The 18146-nt window shown below is 50.2% G+C and overlaps 1 protein-coding gene across 8 annotated transcripts in view; it reads right to left on the minus strand.

Moving 5' to 3' along the window:
• The window catches only part of LOC125951230 (complexin), a 146434-nt gene extending 141566 nt beyond the window's left edge, over nt 1–4868 (minus strand). For 2 of the 8 annotated variants that reach the window (XM_049679914.1, XM_049679906.1), the window contains exon 1: nt 3340–3467. The gene's annotated coding sequence lies outside the window, so the exon portion shown is untranslated. Of the gene's footprint in view, nt 1–3339; nt 3468–3522; nt 3609–3921; nt 3942–4450; nt 4470–4814 lie in introns of those variants that run through there. The other 6 variants (XM_049679909.1, XM_049679912.1, XM_049679911.1 and 3 more) reach the window with 6 other exon arrangements.
• Between the last annotated feature and the right edge of the window lie 13278 nt (nt 4869–18146).

An 18146-nucleotide genomic window follows, 5' to 3' on the forward strand; every position in this document is an offset into this window, starting at 1 on the left:
TTACATTGTGTCTTCTGCTCCACCTCCATCTACCTTCCTGCCTGCCTGCCTGCCTGCCTATACCATCGAGACAACGGCCGCCGCCAGGACACCTCTTGAAGGAAGGACACTTTGGAAAAATCGATTACCGGTCCTGTTTCGCTAAACGAGAGTTTAGTAACCGGCACCCGACCGAACCGAATGCACCATACGGTGGAAATCGATTTTCTTTTACCAAGAAACCAAGTAGCCTGTAAGGCTACTACTAACGGTACCCAAGGATTCCATGCTCCGTTCGGGCGTTGTTTTATACTTTGTTAAAATGTAAAGCAGCGCTGAGCATCAATTAAAATGAAATTATGAAACCATTCCAGCAAACCGGCACCCAGGGTGGGGGCAACGAGGCACACAAAAAGAAAACACTAACAGCAAACACGCGCGCGCGAAACGCGAGCCATTAATTAAGGTTGTTCAAGCCCAACGACAAACAACTTTACAAAACATGGCATGGTTATTGACATTGACAACATCAACTCACATTGTTGCACAACCTCTAATGGTGCAGAGGTGGTGCAATGCTGCCAATAGAACAATGGAATGGCATGGAGGGCAAAAAACAATTGAACCACGTCCGAGCATCGCAACATCCCGATCCCGATGGACCATAATGCTCATACGGGGATACTGTGCGCTAATTGAGAGCCGCCCTTATTCCAGTTCCCACTGGGGCCTCGTCATTGAACACAATTAAAAGTACCTCGCACCTCGCGCCGCCGTCCTTTCCATCTCGCGCTCGCATACACACACAATTATGATGGACTCGATGGACCTTTTCAACCTGTTCCTGTCGTCTGTTCGCCTACCGCCGGAGCCCAATTATCGGTTGTTTGTCCAATCGACGAGCCATACTCTCTCTATCTCTCTCTCTTTGGCTGTCGCTTCGCTCTTCTGCAGAACTCCAATTGAATAAAAAAAAAGGGGAGAAATCCTCGATCTATACTCGATCCTAATCGAAGGGTGAATGCTATTGGCTACCGAAGGATGCGCGGTACACGAGGGTTTCACTCAGTAATGCAGCGATGCCATTGTTATTGTCGGAATGATGAGGACGAAACGGAGGGTGACTGGAGTGGTACGCTGCTATCATATCGTTATGCTTCCGTGTCCTGAGACTTTTCTTCTACGGCAGAGCAAAGGAAACCGGAAAGCCAACGCCATCCGGTGGTCTATAGCGAGCCAGCGAGTAGCAGCAGCAGCACCAGAAGTAAGGCTTTGGCAGATGGTGGATCCGCTTCCTGTTTACTCTTCGTTGTCTCGCAAAACCATTGTGAGTTGGAGGGTATTCTGATAAGCTACGGAACAGCAAGGGATGGACGACCATTTGTTATTTATATTTTTATCGTCAACCCCCAGGACCGACGCTGTGCTGGCTGCGATGGTGAACAACAACTCGCATAACTCGCATTAAAAAAGCGCCATGACGAATGGCTGTTCCGGTTGCTGGTAAACATTCCCTTTGACAGGGATGTATTACCGCTTTCAAGGGCAGACCAGATTGAGAGCAAAATGAATTTTAGAAAAAAACAAAGCCTACCACAATGATTGAACGTGATTTAAAACTATTTACTAACGAGGTCCATTATCAAATAATAGGTACATAGCTAATGCATTAAATTTACCAACTCTTCCTCCCTCCCCGAGGCAATCAATTGGATTTTCAATATTCTGTAACCGTGTGCGTTCGATTCAATCATGCGAAAGCTTTAAATTGGAACCACTTGTAATATTAGAGACCATTCCAGCGGAATTATTGAATTTCCCTTCGCAGCATCGCCTGAATGCCGCCGATCCGTATCGAACAGAATGATGCGTTTACATATAGTAGCCCCTTCAGAATACCGGAGGGGATGCGGTCAGATGTGATAATTGAAGGGGAATTCGAATTCAATGAACCAACTATGCTGGTGATTATTATCGTCAACCTTTTTTCCCCGTTTCCCCGTTGTAGCTCAGCTCTGTGCCTGAATTCCAGGTTCCCCAGCGACAGGACTATCCAACCGACCTGGAATGCTTTTTTTCCGAATACCATTTTACCAACAAAAATCCCATTTGAAGGTGGACAAAACCCATCCGTATCGTATCGATGATGCAGCAGACCGTACCTAATGCCCACTCACGGGGAACACGTTTTGCTCGGGCTCGCGTCCTGTCGCGTCCTGTCGTCCAATTTCACGATCCGACAGGATTAGTGAACGACGAATATGGAGCGGATATGGAGCGAAGGACGAGCCTCCGCCTTGCCGTGTGGCTCACGTGACTAATCACCGAGGTCGCAGGAGGAGCAGGAAAAAGAAGCAGAAAACACCGGAACCAGTACAAATGGAACCTCCGCCACAAAAAAAAACAGCTCCATCATCACGCGAACGCGATGTAATCGATTTTTCGGAACGGGATCGTCGCGAACGCGACTCCCAGAGCCCGGTAGTAGGTCTCCCGGTCTGGTGACCTGCACGTACAAGAGAAACACGGACGGATGGACTGAACGGGGATTTTAATTGAATTAAGAAACGCCGTGACCCAGAATGAGTCACATTCTGTCCGGAGTTCTAGCAACCTAAAAATAGACTACTTGGTTTCTTGTTTACAGATAGTGTGTCACACAAACACACACACGGGGGCTACACTGCGGGCGGGGTGGCCACACACGAGGAAACAATGCCGTCGTACGTTTGCTAGCTAAAAAGGGTGACGGGTGGCACGGGGTTCCGACCGACCGAGACGACCGTGAAGGACTCCGGGACCGAGTGTTGTGGCTCCGGCGCGCGATGTCGGAACTGTCAAAATGTGGATCGATATTTGGGAAAAACCAGTTCCCTTTCCGCGGAAGGGTTTTCTCGGTAGCAGTGAGCTTCGCGGAACCGCGGTCGTCGGTTTATTGTGGTGTGCTAAGCGGGTTATAAGATTTTGGCCTCTTTTCCGTTAATTGATCCCCGAATTCGTGGTAGTACCACGTTGCGACGCAACCAAGATTTGAAAAGCACATTGTGGCCCCCAGTAGGCGATGTTGTTGAACCACGTGCCCTGCCCCTGGACGGTATGCAATTTCCATTGGTTTTTTAGTACGTTTAGTGAGCTTAAGAAACTCACCATAGCCGGAATGATCACCAGCTGGATCGAAGGCAGCATCAGCAGCAGCAGTAGCAGCACCAGCAGGCGCTTTCTCATGCGTGTCACGCACAGCACACACCCTCACGCATTCACACTCACACGCTGGTGCAAGAAAAAAACGTAAACATCCCCAGGCAGCACACAGCTTTCGGACACCACGCGTGACTAAGTTCCCACCGAACCACCACCCACCGATGGCACACGCCCTCCACCGTGATCAACACCTCGCTTTTGCTTGCTTCTCTTTCTGTTCCTCGGTCACACTATTGCCTGCCAGCCAGATGTGCCCGTATGACGGGTAAAATAGTGGTAATTTTGAATCACCACCGGCGGGGTCGGAATCGGAATCGTTATCGAGAATCCGCGGCTCTCTACCTTCGTCCGTTGCACACACTTCCTTGCCACCTTACACCACACAGCACCACCGGGGAGAACGCGCTCGACGAGGGCTTGACGTGAGTCAAGCTGGTTGCGTCAAGCATTCGAGTAGCCGAGCCCGTGATGCCTAGATTCGGGCAGCGCACCGGAGTTCGGCTGCCAACAATCGAGCACTACGGCGATGTATGGTTTTTTTTCTTTTCCTTTTTCCTCTCTCTCTCTTGCTTTCTCTCTCTTGCTCTCTCTCTCTCTCTCTCTCTCTCTCTCTCTCTCTCTCTCTCTCTCTCTCTCTCTCTCTCTCTCTCGCTCTCTCTCTTCACCAACCGAACGATTTAAATGTTGATTAAACTTTATGTCCGATTTTCATCACTTTTCCCGATCCACTCCAGGACTCACACTCGAAGGCTGCCAGGAATCACCAAATCGAAGGGAAAACTAACGGTTCAAAAGGGAAGAGGGACAGACACAAATCCGACGTCCACTACACTAGCGCACGTGCAGGGCAGGCAGCGGTGTTTGTTGGCAGCGGCAGCAGCAATCGGGCGCTCACTCCCGATCCCGAGTCCCGAAAAGTGGCCGCGTGACCGCGTTTTCCCACAACGAAACCCCACCCCACCGTTGCGCCTTCTTCTGCGACACACACACACATACACAAACATACAGTCTCTTTCTCTTTCTTTCCCTCTCTCTCTCTCTCAGTCTATCTCTGGTTTATGCTATCGAGCGCATACACGCGTGTGTGTTGGGGCCGATAGGCGATCGATGGCGAACCCCAACATAGAATTCCATCCATCCAGGGCCTATAGGCACTGTTCGGTATTATTAAACTCCACTCGATACGCTAATTGGCACTACCCTGCGTCTGGCTAACACACGGTAGTAATAGCACTAGTAGCAGTAGTAGTAATAGTCGTAGTAGTAGTACCGGGGGAAAAACGGAAAAGGCCGAACAAACGCACAACCGAAAAACACATTCACACGAAAAAGTCAGCTTCACCAAGTACAGTACAGTGCTTCTGTCACTTCTTCCAGGTCCTTCAAAGCACCCCTCCCCCTCCCCCTCCCCCGAGTCCCCTTGGAGTCCAACCGAAACGATGACGTAATGGAGGCGCCTGCGCTTTTCCTTCGCTGCTCACGCTCTCACTCGCTACGCGGATGTGCTTTTACTCTCGTACATCCCCCCCACACACACACACACACGCGCGCGCGCGGGCAAAGTTTGCTACAACCACCCCCCCCCCCCCCCCTTTACTAATAGATCCCGTAGTAGGAGCCACCCTCAGCTCAACCTTCCGCCGGATCGGCTGCTCGAGTGTGTTTTCTCTCCTCACGCGGCAGGACGTGCACTGCGGCGTCGTCCGAAAAATAGAGCAGGACAGAACGGAACGGAACGGAACGGACACTCACGCCACTCACGCAAATATGTTTTGGAGCAGCCCCCTATGGCGGCTGGTCTTCGTCCTGATCGTTCGCGTGCAAGGAATCGAGCGAGCAATAGACGAAGGCGACGACGACGACGACGATGACGACAATGTGTACGGTTCGGAAAAAACGATCGGTGGTCGTAAACGGGCGGTCGGAGCTTTCGCAGGACGACGGCTCGACTCGACAGTCGCCACGAATGGCCGATGGACGGAGTATTGCGCAACCGACCACTCGTCATCGAGCGCGTGTACGGGGAACAACATACACTCCTGGAACTATGAACCACCAGGCACCTCCATCGTCTCCAAGCCACAAGCCCCACAGCAAAACACTCCACCCCCACGTACGTTCCCGCTCTCCCCCTTTCCACCTCTTCACCATCCCTTGGGACATCTACTCGCCTCGAACACAATCTTGGTGCTTGACGCTGTCGTTGTCGTTTGGGGAACGGAAAATGGTTCCGATCGCGATAAGAAACGTCACCACCACCACCAGCACTACTCCTCCTCCTGAAACCGCCGTATCGTGTGTATCTACGTAGTACCAGCGATGGCACCAACAATGGTCCCAACTATTGTGTGCCATTAGGGCAGCAATCGGTGCCGACCACGGGCACACGCTACTTGAAAGCGACGGTTCCGGAGAAAGGAGAGCTCACTCGGAAAGGGGGGGATGTGTAAAATTTTGAGCAAACTAAAACTTTTCCACCTCCTTTTTTCCATTTTTCATTCCACCACTCTGTCAAAGCGGCCTCCGTCAACTATCTCTGGCGGGCTTCCATCGCACCTTCTTTCTCTTTCTCTCTCGCATACATTCCCGGTCTCCGTTGTCGTACAGGTCGGGGCAGCCGTCGGTGCCATTGTGCCAAGCCATTTTTTTATGGCGGAGGCCGTGGAATGGCGAAGAATAATATTCTCCGCAGCGAGCGGCGCACTGAAACCGACCGTTAATCGACCAAAGCACAGCCACGGTACGGGATCGGAGGAGCGGAGGTGGTTTGCGTCGAAAACGGGTTTGATAACCACCGTACACTGAAGAGGAGAGGGATAAAGAGAGAGAAAGAGAGAGCTCGTGTGTGTGTGTGTGTGTTTGGAGGAGGATGCGACTCTTCCTGTGACGCGGCCAGAAAAACCCGCCAACAACACTATCTAGATCAGGCAGCCAGGCAGCCAGACCGGCCCGTGGCAAGGACAAGGGTAGCCAAGGACTGCGGCTGCTGCTGCTACTGCTGCTGGTAGTGGTGGTGCTGATGGCGATGATGGCGTAGCGTCAGCCACAGAGCTCGAACCGAAAGCAGTGTGCGATGCCTCTTATCGGTTGGGTTGGGAATTTTCCAAAAACTTTCCCACACAAAAAGGCGGAAAAACCCTGGCCTCCGCCCCTGGCCGACCGAAAGGGTGACACGCGGGAATGCTTGCTCAGGCAGAGCGGTTCGGTCCGACCGACCGTCCGCTGGTTTTCGGTGGAGTGAAGTTGGCCGAAATTGACTGGCTGGCCTGGCGTTTGGATGCGGGTTGCTACCAGCAACGCTGGTACTGGTGCTACTGCTGCGTGCGAAACCATTTTCCATTTCCTGCTGATAGACACCGTCGGCCGACGGAATTACATGCTTTGGAATGCTGTATGGAGGCTGCAGACAGGCTGACAGGCAGGCGGGCGACTGATACGTCGGTTTAATAAGTGGCTATCAGTGATTCTTACTTTATGCGACGTTATTCGACTAATCTCGGGCGCTACGCCACGTGCGCCCCTCCACGATCCGATCGTAGCACGGATAATGGTTTTTAATTAAATCTTAAGCGAATTGGCTGCGAGTGGGAAGCTCGCCTCTGCGCCCATCACCGGGATCGCTTGTAACAGTACTAGGTACTTTTGGTAAAGACAGGCACATCAACACATCAAAGCAATCCGGTTTAGGTTATGGTTGCGCGCTGTTTTAGGTTATGGTTTGTCAATGACAGTGACGTAGAACGTTTAAATATGTCGCTCCGATTCCTCCTTGTTAGATGATTTTTGAAGGAAGAGCATTTTAAAATCACTTGTTATCGCTTTTATTATATGCGCTGACCAAAATAGAGTAAAAGTATGATAACACTTGTGTCCACTTACTGTCGCTATCGCTATGAACAGCGTCTTCTTTCATGGTCCTGAACATGATGGTGATACCTCCGTTACCTTATCGAGCACAGCGCAAACAACATCCTAGACCGGCCATTTTCAGAGGCCATAATTGTTTAGCAGAGATGCAGAGAGAAGATTAGGAAAGCAACAACGCGCCTAAATGTATCAACATTGGTTCGATGAGACACCTTAAGCCAAGTCGCTTCCAATAATCTGCTTCGTAACCTCAAACCAACCACACCACACCATCTTTGGTGTTGTATTTCCAACATCCTGTGCCTCTACCACGTGCCTGCGGGACAAGGATATGCCTTTTGCTTCCCATTCTATCTTTACAGTCTTTGTACATAATGTTCAAATTCATCTCACGAAGCTACTCCCTTAAAATCCATTCGAAACTCTCGAGATCCACCGTCGAGTGCTAACGAGAGCCTGGCGTAACATTATCGCTAAGCAGCTTTCCAATCTAATCCTTCTTCGACGTCATTAACCATGCGGTGGTGGTGGTGGTGAGTGAAATCCGAGTTAAGGATTCCAAGAAAAGCACAAAGGGGCGAGGGGTCCATTTTGTGGTATCGCAAGTCACTTCTCGGTATCGCCGTCTAGCGGCCGAACGAGCCACGGATGGACAATTTAATCACAAACGAATGCGGGCGGACATTAATTAGCCATCTTTGAAGCCGGCGCCAGGCCCAAAACGCACCGTTTTCCCCTGGGTTTCGGGCTGCGCTGGTACTGCTGCGTTTTCAAGTGGAACGCGAAGGTCAGGGATAGATTAGGGGGCACAATCCCGGGGTCCCCCATGACAGCCGCCATTGTTCTGCCCGGTCGCTTGCGAAGCGAAGGTAAACACAATTAAACCTGCCACAATGGTTCCCGGTTTCAGTTGACGGTCAGTTGGGGTCGTTGGGTTGGGGTAGCACACCTGCCCCAGCCAGCCAGTCAGCCAGCCAGCCAGCCATTCAGGCCAGAAGGGAGTGGCACCGGATGATCCTATAGACCCCTTAGAGAAGCCATTTCCGTAAGGTGGCATGACATTAGCGGGCGGGGATTAAGAAGTTGGAACGACGGGAATAAGGTCACCTGGTGGTCCGGCGACCTCACCCCTGCCCGGATGAGTCTACCCTCCCTGATCGGTGGATTTCGGTGGCGAGCTTAATCATAAAGTCAAACACGCTCTAGACACGCTGCCTCGGTCCATTGGTAGAAAATGGGCGGAATGTGTATTTAGGCGATAAGCGGAGCCGGGAAGCGGCCGAGGATGTGAAAACCCGATGGGAGGCCAGAGGTCTTTAATTTGTTTTTGCTAATTAAAGTTGCGCCCGATCGGGACCGGCGGCACATTTGCGGGACTCGACTGATAAGCGATGATTTACATTCAACGTCCTTTCGCCCCCCGCGATTCTCGTGACACTCGAGAACGATATGAGTACCGCTGCTTCCGTGGCTGCTGCTCATCGTCGCAGCGTCGTGTCGGTCAGCGGCTGTCAAACTGACCGACAGACAGGATTAATTAAAAATTAGTTATCGCAACACACGGTGTCAGATTACGGCGTTTTCCGCAACCTGGACATGCGGCGTCCACTTTGGGGCATTAAATATTCATTCAGTCGGTTTGGAGAGATAGTTCCCGGTGCTTCACTACTAGGAACAACGGACCACGGACTAGATGATAACACAAAGAGGTTCATCTTAATGGCCGATCCGTGTTTGCTAATTCCATTTGCTCAAGTTATCGAAACCATAAATCAATCAATCAATCAGGGAACACCGTCATAGGAAAGTAAAGTACCTTCCCCTATTTTTAAGACCATCTCGCCTATGGACGTGTGATAGTGAGTTGTTTCCACTCTCCATCCCCCCAAAAACGAATCCTTTTAGGGGTAATAATATTTTGAAAGAAAAAAAAGAACCATTCCCACGATCATATAATCCCATTCCCCGATAGAAACATGAACACTACGGTGGATAATAGAACAGAGCGGCTACAGGAGAAGTGTGGAACGGTGGTTTGTAGGGAAATAACAAATCCCCCGGCGACCATCCCACGAGATAACCACTTGAGCTGACAGTTATTCAAATTTGGAAACTCGGCCAAAGCGGACGCTTAAAATCTCGGAACTTTTATGGTGCCCGCTTCCGTTTGAGCAGAGGTATTGGGGTGTTGGAAGGTAGTGGATTGTTCCTGGAAAGGGTAGCCAGTAGCCCCAGCCCCAAGTACCGACCAATCGATTTTGCACATTGGCAGCCGGGGCCCGACTGTTACGGCTAACATAGGATTTGGAGGATTTCTGGTTTTTTTTTTTTGCCTCCCCACTACGATGTTCTTGTTCCCGGCTGTTCGGCTCCCCGGCAGGGCTTGTCGGGTGTCACCGAGATTGGTACTGGGATGAGGTGCTAGGATACCCACTCCTGCGTACAGTATGTTCGGATGCGACGATGTCCGGTGACGCAAGGGTACGTAATAAATAAAACGATTCTTTGTGCGGCCAAACGCAACCTGGCCACTGACCACGGTACCTGGTAGGCCACAGTTGGCACCACGCTTCTCAAGTTCTGCCCTGTCAGCCAGAACACTAAAGAGAGAGGGAGAGAGAGACAGAGAGAGCGAGCGATACGACCTATCCATTCGCAACGCATCGACCCTGACCGACGCACGGGGAATTCCAGTCGACGATACAATGAAATATTTGCGTACGCAGCATGTATTTTGTTGCTTTTCCTTTTGTTTTCCCAGGTACAAAACCCGAGATACATGAGGTCTCCGTCCGACCGGGAGTGTTGGTTCACCGCAAAACGGATATTTCTCCCCCCCCCTGTTTTTTGTCGCTGGGTTTTTGACACCGACGGTGAGGGGACAGTAGTGATCCCAAAGGGACAGGAGGGTATGAGAATGGTTGGTTGTCTGCTTGAAACAACCTGGATTTGCACTCAATTCCTACGCTTCGTTAGCATCAACATCAACATGTGACCTTTTCACCTGGCACTCCGCACTCCGCACTATGACCTCAAAGGTAGACCGACCAACCAACCAACCAACCGACCGATCGACCGGAGCAGAGGACACAACACGCGTTGCCGCTCTACCTTTGACAGACATCCGCTGCAAATACGAAGCTTCCGGTACGAGCGGCACCGAGTTTTCCTCAACCGGGAGACCGGTTGTCCCGTACCCCGTTTGACGGTTTGTTCGCGGAATCACGGTGCGCGGACGTTTATGCTGCAAGCGAAGCATACTTTTTTCCTTGCCTCAGCCCGAACCCATCGTACAATTAAAACCCAATTCCCGGGAACGAGATCTGTTCGCTTCATTGATTTTGAGCCATTTAGCACTGGGTATTCGTTTGATCGCCGCGACCCGTACGTGGTTCGAAGTAGGTCGAAACGTATCGGTGACGATGCGACTAATGGTACCCGTACCCGTTCGATAATGTTGATGCTCTAGTGCTGCCTGGATCGATTATTCATGGCACTCATCATCGATCCTTCCATCCTTTAGGAGGGTTTTGGGGACACGAAGAGGGACGATGTGCCGAGAGCGATGGTTTTATGGTGGAATGATGTATGAGCAGAAACTTGCATAGGTCCCTCTGTAGATCACATTTTCGGCCAAAAATTGTCCGTTTGATGACCGTCATATTCAGCCGCTGTCGAAGTCATTTTGGTGCATTATTTCTGTGGCTGAAGTACAACTGCATTTACTTTATTTTACGATTAAATAGTGCAAAATTAACGACAGTATTTCGGTTTTAACATGCACCATTGTTCTTAAGGAACTGTCCATTACGCTTTGTATGGTTTGATCATGATCATGGCTATGGTATGAAAATGACTTTTTACAACCATATAAAATGTTGTGTTAAAATGTAAGTATCTATAAAAATGCATTCATTTGCACGATGCATTGAAACTCATCTTATGAGAAGCCCAACAATTATAACCTTTCGTTACATTATTTGCGGTTATGTCTTAATTTACTTCTTCAAGAAGTGTGGCGATAGATCATCCTATCTCTTGAATCTGTGGTTGGAAGAGATAATCATTTTTCCTTTCAAATCGCCCAAAACTCTTTTTTGATGCGTCCGCCTTGCAAAGGTGTCGTGACTGTGACTTACAGTTGCTGTCAGTGCACTTCCAATGACGCACAGTTACTGCAGAATCGGCGTGAAGTTCAAAGAGAATCAACATCTATACTAGGCACCACCGCAAACACCGGTTACGATTCCAGTTACACTTACACGGAAGTAAGCGGTATTACGCGGGATTGCGACCGTGGATGACGGTGCGATAATTGAAAATTGGATTGGACCAACCGACTGGATTGGTCCTGGACGAAGCCCCAGCCCCAGCCCCAGCTGCAGCCCCAACGGACACAATCAACGACACCGCACACGCCTTTCGCCGGCAATCAACAAAACACATTTCGTTCCGGTGCAATCTGCAACATCTCGTTTCGTTTAGTGGTCAGCACTTTTACGTTCATTGTTTGGTGTGTGTGGCTGTGTGTGTGTGTGTGTGTGTCTGTGTGATTGTGGCGCACCCGCAGCTCGCTCACCATTGCCGGCGCAATTGCCCTGCGTCATCGAACATTCCAAGCATTCCCGTGGAAAGTGTTTGCCAGCAAATCGACCATCGGCTCGCTGCCGCTTTTTCGCGTACAATCGTTACGATGACGACAATGACGATGACGATGATGATGCTGAAGATGATGAAGATGATGTAGCGCTGACTGCTGCTCGTTGAGCTTCGTCATTTCCGCCTGGTTGGAAACCGTTTCCATAAGAAGCTAGGGCCCCGGCACGGTTGTTGGAATGTCTTCCGGTATCCAACCTCCAGCTATAACCCCTCTCCAGATTGTCTCGTTATGCGCGGTTTCGGTTCCATTTCAAAACCTCACGCTCCCCAGTGAAGGCAGGACAGCGCGCGCCACCAGCAGATCCAATACGGAAAAGCTCAGCAAAAATGGATTCCCCCCCCATCTCCTATTGGTGAAGTGGGATGCAGGTGGACATTTCAATTATGTCTCGTGTATCGAAAGGATTTGGCGAACCAGTACTACGAGGGCAGGGCTTGTGCCCCACCCCGACTGTCATCAGCTCGGCATACCTTCGATCTTTTCTGTGAGTTCTTCCTGATTTTCCTGCTTTCTCCGATGTTGCATAATCTCACGAAATGGAAACAGAACAGGAGAAGGCACTAGGCAGTACCGGGCATGTGACGTGTTACCGGTAGGAGGGCGCCACTACCACAGCCACGGAAACTCCTGGAGGATGCTTATGTAACGAGTCGAATCGAAGCGCGAGCGAGTGAAGCCGGCTTGGGACAGATTCTAGCACTCGGCAGTAATTTGGATGGTTTTGTAGCCGTCACGACGGGCATGGCCCACCCATTGCCCACCGGGTCCGAGCTTTTATCTCTTCGTTTTTTTTTCTTCCTTGTGCAGTTGTTGTTGTTGTTTGGCTCTTGCCTCTTATTTGGACCGTGGGAATTCTCGCCAGCTGTTGCAAAATGACAAATCAATAGCAGGCGACCATCGCATTCTTATTTCGCCTGGTGGCCGGGAACCCGGGTGAACCCCGGTGATGTAACCGGGCACCGAGGACACGAAGGCAACCAGTCGGGTCGGGTTGTCGGAGTCAAAGCAATAAAATGAAATATTTGATGAGTCCAAAATAAATCTGACCGAAACCGGAGTGAACTGTCGGCCCCAAAGAACAAGGAGTCACGGTGGCAGAGGCAGAGGTAGAGAAACTGTTCCCTTTAACGGTTGGTTCGATTCTAATCCCCCTTTCTTAACTCTCTCTCTCTCTCATACACACACATACGGAGAGAGTCGGTTAGTTTAGTGACATTTCGATTTTGTGAAAAAGGACCATCCACCAGTTCCCTCCCCGTCGTTCGACTTTGCTCCGTTCCGCACGCCACATTTGTTTATGATCGGTACAGCCCTCTGCACTTCTGCTACACGGAGCTCCGTGTGCGGTTGGGGTGTAGGGTAGGGTAATCTTTGTTGTATTGTTCAGCGAGGTTCTACAATCGAATTATGAGGCTGGCAAGGGACCATGAGGCAGTGGTAAGGACACATTTGCGAGTGAGCCACAAAAACCCAGCACCAACTTTGTCGAAGTTGAGTCGCGCTGTTTCAAACTGCTGTTCGGTACGTCACTCGAAGTGCCCCCTCTCACCTCATGAGGACCTCTGGACTTCCTTGGCCCAGAATCACCATAAACATGGCACGCGCGCGCGCGCGCACATACACACATCTTCCGGCTCTAGTTTCGACCGCTGGTTGCGCGGCACCGGAGCAATATTTCCTTCCGTCCGGTACTGTCCTGTCCAGAAGTGGTCGACAGGGTTATTATTTAAACGTCAGAACTAATATTCAAGATTTTGCGAACTGCATGCAAGCAGCAATGCATCTTCCTCTTCCGTTCCTGCGAAGAAACTTGATTCAATCTGTTATCGTGTGACCGAACGCGTGCCGTGGGAGCTGAATCGTGCACTTAAGATGGCCGTCACTGTATCCCACTATGACAGCTACGTATCACGCAGTAACCGCTGACTGTTGCTACCTTCTCTTCTCGAATCCCTCCCAGAATCAAACCTTCATCGCGTCGCCTCCTCCCAGTCACCCCCCAGACGCTCGAAGTACAATTCGAATTCGAAATAGATACCCGCAACGATGACAAGACACGATGGCCTCCCACACACACACACACACTAACATGTCCCCAACCCTAGGCACTATATCTCGTCTCGATCGGCTCACGGGGATGCGGGGAGCGGTGGCAGCGCAAGCAAGTTCCCGGGGTTACCGAAAGCCGCTTTGCTGTTGCGGAAATTTGATTTAGTTCGACTCCGACGAACGCGCAGAAGTGTATCGAGGAGAGCTGTGATAGGGGGAGGGGGTCCCAAGCTCCGGCCTCCATCCTTTCCCACCCAGCCTTGCGGTGCGGTGCTTTACTCGAAACGCCCGGCATTTCGGCACGGCCCAGACACTGAACTCGAAACAATCGTTGTTGTTCTGGATTTCCTTTCGTTTTTGTGGTGGTGAAGGTGGTAGCGAGGTGGTTGATGGCAGGACATGTAGGCGAAGCAGCTTGCTCTGCTGCTCTCCCAAATTACCATGGAGAGTCCAAGGGGGGGGGGGGGGGGGAAGGGACGAAGGACGGAAGGCTCATGTTCGATGCACACGAAAGCGGAAAGATCCAAATTCGATAAATTTTGGGCCAGCCTCAACTTCCCCAAACATCCAACGCCCACCACTACGGTAAACCCTTTCCATCCATCCCCGGAGTGCCAGTACCCGGATGATCTTTATCTATGCCTCCCAACCCAACGCCGCCACCACAACGGTGGTGATGGAAACCCGAAAGGGGGGATTTGGAGAACATTTTCGGTGTTTCGGTGTTTCGGTGTTCGATGCTCTGTATCTGTATCTGTGTGTATGTGTGTGGTGTATTGTGGTGAACGTTGGGTTCAGTTCTTGCTGATTCGTTGATTTACTCGCTTTCCAGGACCACGAAATATGTACAAAGAACATGCTCGAACATCACTCGGGCCAGACCACAAACTGGTCGCACCGAAGCAGGCCGAAGGGTTGCCGAAGGGGGAGGGTACGCTGGCAAATCAAATATGTAACAGCACATGAAATGGGTTCTTTTTTCTTGTTTTTTTTTTGTGTGGGACAAAGACAAAGCGGCACTATCGTGTGGTGTGCTTATGGTTTGGAGGGGGAGGGGAGGTAGGTTGGGTTCTGTGTTTTGTTGTCCAAGGACCACGGAATCCACGGACTGGATTGGATACACGTGTAAAGTCGATTGTTTCGAGTGTCGATAAAATCGCAAAACGGAAAGCCACTGCTTCCGTACTGATCGTCGCAGGTGGATAAACCGTGCGTTAGGTTTGTATTAAATCAAATAAACACGAACTTAGAGTAGCACGTATCTCATGACAAACCGTCAGGTACGCTGCATCATCACGTTGGCATTGTTTCAGACAATGTTGACAAAACGGACGTAGACTATGTTGATGAAGGTTCTAAATACACTATTTATGCACCTCAATTTACTCGCAATGCTCTCCGATAAACTCCTATTTCGGGACGAGGTGGTACATAATTATCTCCCTAAAATACTCAACACACGCCTTCCATTCATTGCCCTCGCCGTGTGCTTTAGGGGGCTATATCATACCATAACAAAGCATTAATCGCATCCCATTGTGCGTGGTAGTGTTGTGTGTATGTGTGTGTGTAGGGTGACCTCTCAATTATCTAAACCTAGCTCGCATGGATTCTTGACCCATTATCAGACTACTGTATACCAAACTACCAGGCACTACACACACGCACATTGTGATGGAATGAACGTTAGCCTGTTCAATAGTGCAGCACCACCACCACTTGGCCATGTCCATGGCCATGCTACACGCTTTATCAGCGAACCGTTAATGTCAGCTTAATTGTGTTATCGACGCGTAACAGTGACCGGTGGACCGGGCACCAAAGTGCAAGTGCACTTCCGAGTTCAAGTTCCGTGTTGGCCAAAAAGCATCCAAGCCGGGCGGTGGTACCTCGTTCGATCGTGCATCAAGCGCCATGCTGGTGATAGTAGCTGCACTAGGAGCTGCCACAACGAATATTGCATAGCCGCTGGCGATCAGTGTTGGAACGTTGGAAACCATGCCAGCCTGTACTGACATGCTTAAATCTAAGAATTGGATCGCTATCTCGTGTCTCTCTCTCTCTCTTTTCGGAAGCGGAAGAAATAACATTTTCTTTCTTCGGGCTTAAAAATATGCTCGTACTCGAGTTGGTCGAGAAAGAGACCAACAATAAATAAACAGACATTATGTTTTCCCACCAACCGGGCGGGAGAGCAATACGTTTACCGCCCAGCGCCCCGGACACTGTAACTCAGAAGCTACACACCGAGCAATGGAACCGGCATTCTATGGGACCGGAGATGCGATGCTGAAGATAAGCATTTCCATGCAAATGTCAGTTCACTCTCACTCTCTCGTTCTCTGACCGAAAACATATTTTCAAGTGAGCTCCGGCCTTGCCGCTTCCCTGTCCACCTACGTCCACCTGCCACCTGGGTGCCGGGCACTTGCCATTTTGGGTCTGCTGTTGAAGGTTCTCGAGTTACTACCACCACGGTGGTTGTCCTTAACACTACATACCAACCAACCAACCAGCACCGTGAGTTTGTCGGCACATTCATCCACGATCCCGGCTCGGGTGCAAATAAGAATGTCCTGTGGATAGCTCCGAATGTGGGATGAATTCAAAAACATATTCTGAATGCCGTACCCGCCCCGGAAACATAATTGCTTTGCAGCAGAAAAAGCCTTTCAGCCGACTGACGTAATGCTCGACTTTCAATACCTTCCAGCAATAGCGTCCTTTCACGTCGTAGTGCCTCCGCGATCCGGTCTTAGTCATCGCGAAGGAGGCCATCCCGTGTCCCCAATACCCATTCCGATAGCATTCGTTGGACTCGTCGTCGGCTTATTGGATTGGATCGGTTACAAATTACTCCATGACAATTTGCTTCAAAAGAACGGACTCGTTAGTTTGGTAGCTGCTGCGAGTCGAGGGATATTTACTACCGCCTTCGCCTGCCCCGATACCGTTCGACAATCCTTTTTGTAATCCTTTTTTGGGTCGATGCGGCATCTTGGTGTTTGGTGAGCCGGAACGAAGCCCACCGCTGGCCCTCTCTCTCTCTCTTGGGGGTTCCATTTGCCTGGAAATTTCTTGAACGAAATTTTCAATCATATTCTAATGCCCCTTCGATTTACATACCCTTACCACTAGCTCTTCTAGAGTTTGGCGAGGTAAAGGTTTCTATAGCGGCCAGAGTGTGCGTGCAGAGTGAAGACATGGTTCGAATTGATAAACATGCGAGTAATACTTTTACAACAAACAAGGGTCGTTCAAAGAAACTGTAAGATAAGAAGGATAGGGTTGGAGCACTGAGAGCGTATTAGCATGGGATAATGGTGGCCGTTTGCATGCAAAATATTGCGGCCACATATCTTTAAGATGGTTTTTTCGACGGACTCCAAAAGTCACAGTGAGCGATACGCGGGTTTGGCTATTACTAGAACGTTTTCTAATCAGGGTTCTCAGGGTTCGGTCGATACAAAAATAGCGAGTACCGAGCAACTTTAAATTGTGTTTCGACGAAAACCACCTGAACCACCGTCGGTATGGACTGCTTCACGAGATAGCGAAAGTAGCACGTTGTAGATGTGATGGCTATCAGCTACTGTTGCCGCTACTGCTTTAAGTTGCGAGCAGCATCTTTGCATAACTTCAAATCTCAAGACCACGTCACAGCAGAGCAGCAAGAATGAAGAATACTAACTTGCCCCAAATGGTAAGCTACTTCAAGGACCCGCAGCTAAGAGCGTACCACACACACACACACGCGTGCACACGCACACATTGTGGCTTCGGTGGTGGTGATTGGGGCACAAAGTGAGAGCAAATCTACCAGAGAGCTAACCAAGCAAAGGTTAAACCCCAAGCCAAACACCCATCACGTCGTCCTTGCAACGTTGGGTGGGCCGGTGGGTGGGTGGGTGGGTGGGTGTTGAAGGGCTGACGAGTAATGATGATTAAAATTAGTGGAATAAAAATCTAATTCATTACGTTTAGGCGTTCGTTAGGCGTTCACCTGGGCAACCTAACGAACCCAACGACCCGAAGAAGGTGCCTTAGTACCTCTCCCTCCCTCTCGTTTCTTCTCCCTCAACCAAGTGCCCTTCAAATCAGCCGCAAAGGAAGGAAGGCAAGGAGTCGTGTGTTGTTGTTGATGATGTTGATGATGATGATCCCTATCTGCACGCACCCCGTTATGGAACAACCAGACCAACCCCAAGAGAAAAGGAGAGAGAAAGAGAGAGCCTTCGAGTGTACGTGTATGTATGTGTGTGTGTGTATGTGTGTGCGTTAGGACGGTCGTTAGGACTTCGGTTAACACGGCTGCACAAATGAGGATTGGCCAAGTCAGATGAAAAAGTAACCGGGGCGAGGATGATGTTAAATTGTACATTAAATATGC

The sequence above is a fragment of the Anopheles darlingi genome, chromosome 2 (genome assembly GCF_943734745.1).
Source record: "Anopheles darlingi chromosome 2, idAnoDarlMG_H_01, whole genome shotgun sequence".
NCBI classification, from domain to species: domain Eukaryota; kingdom Metazoa; phylum Arthropoda; class Insecta; order Diptera; family Culicidae; genus Anopheles; species Anopheles darlingi.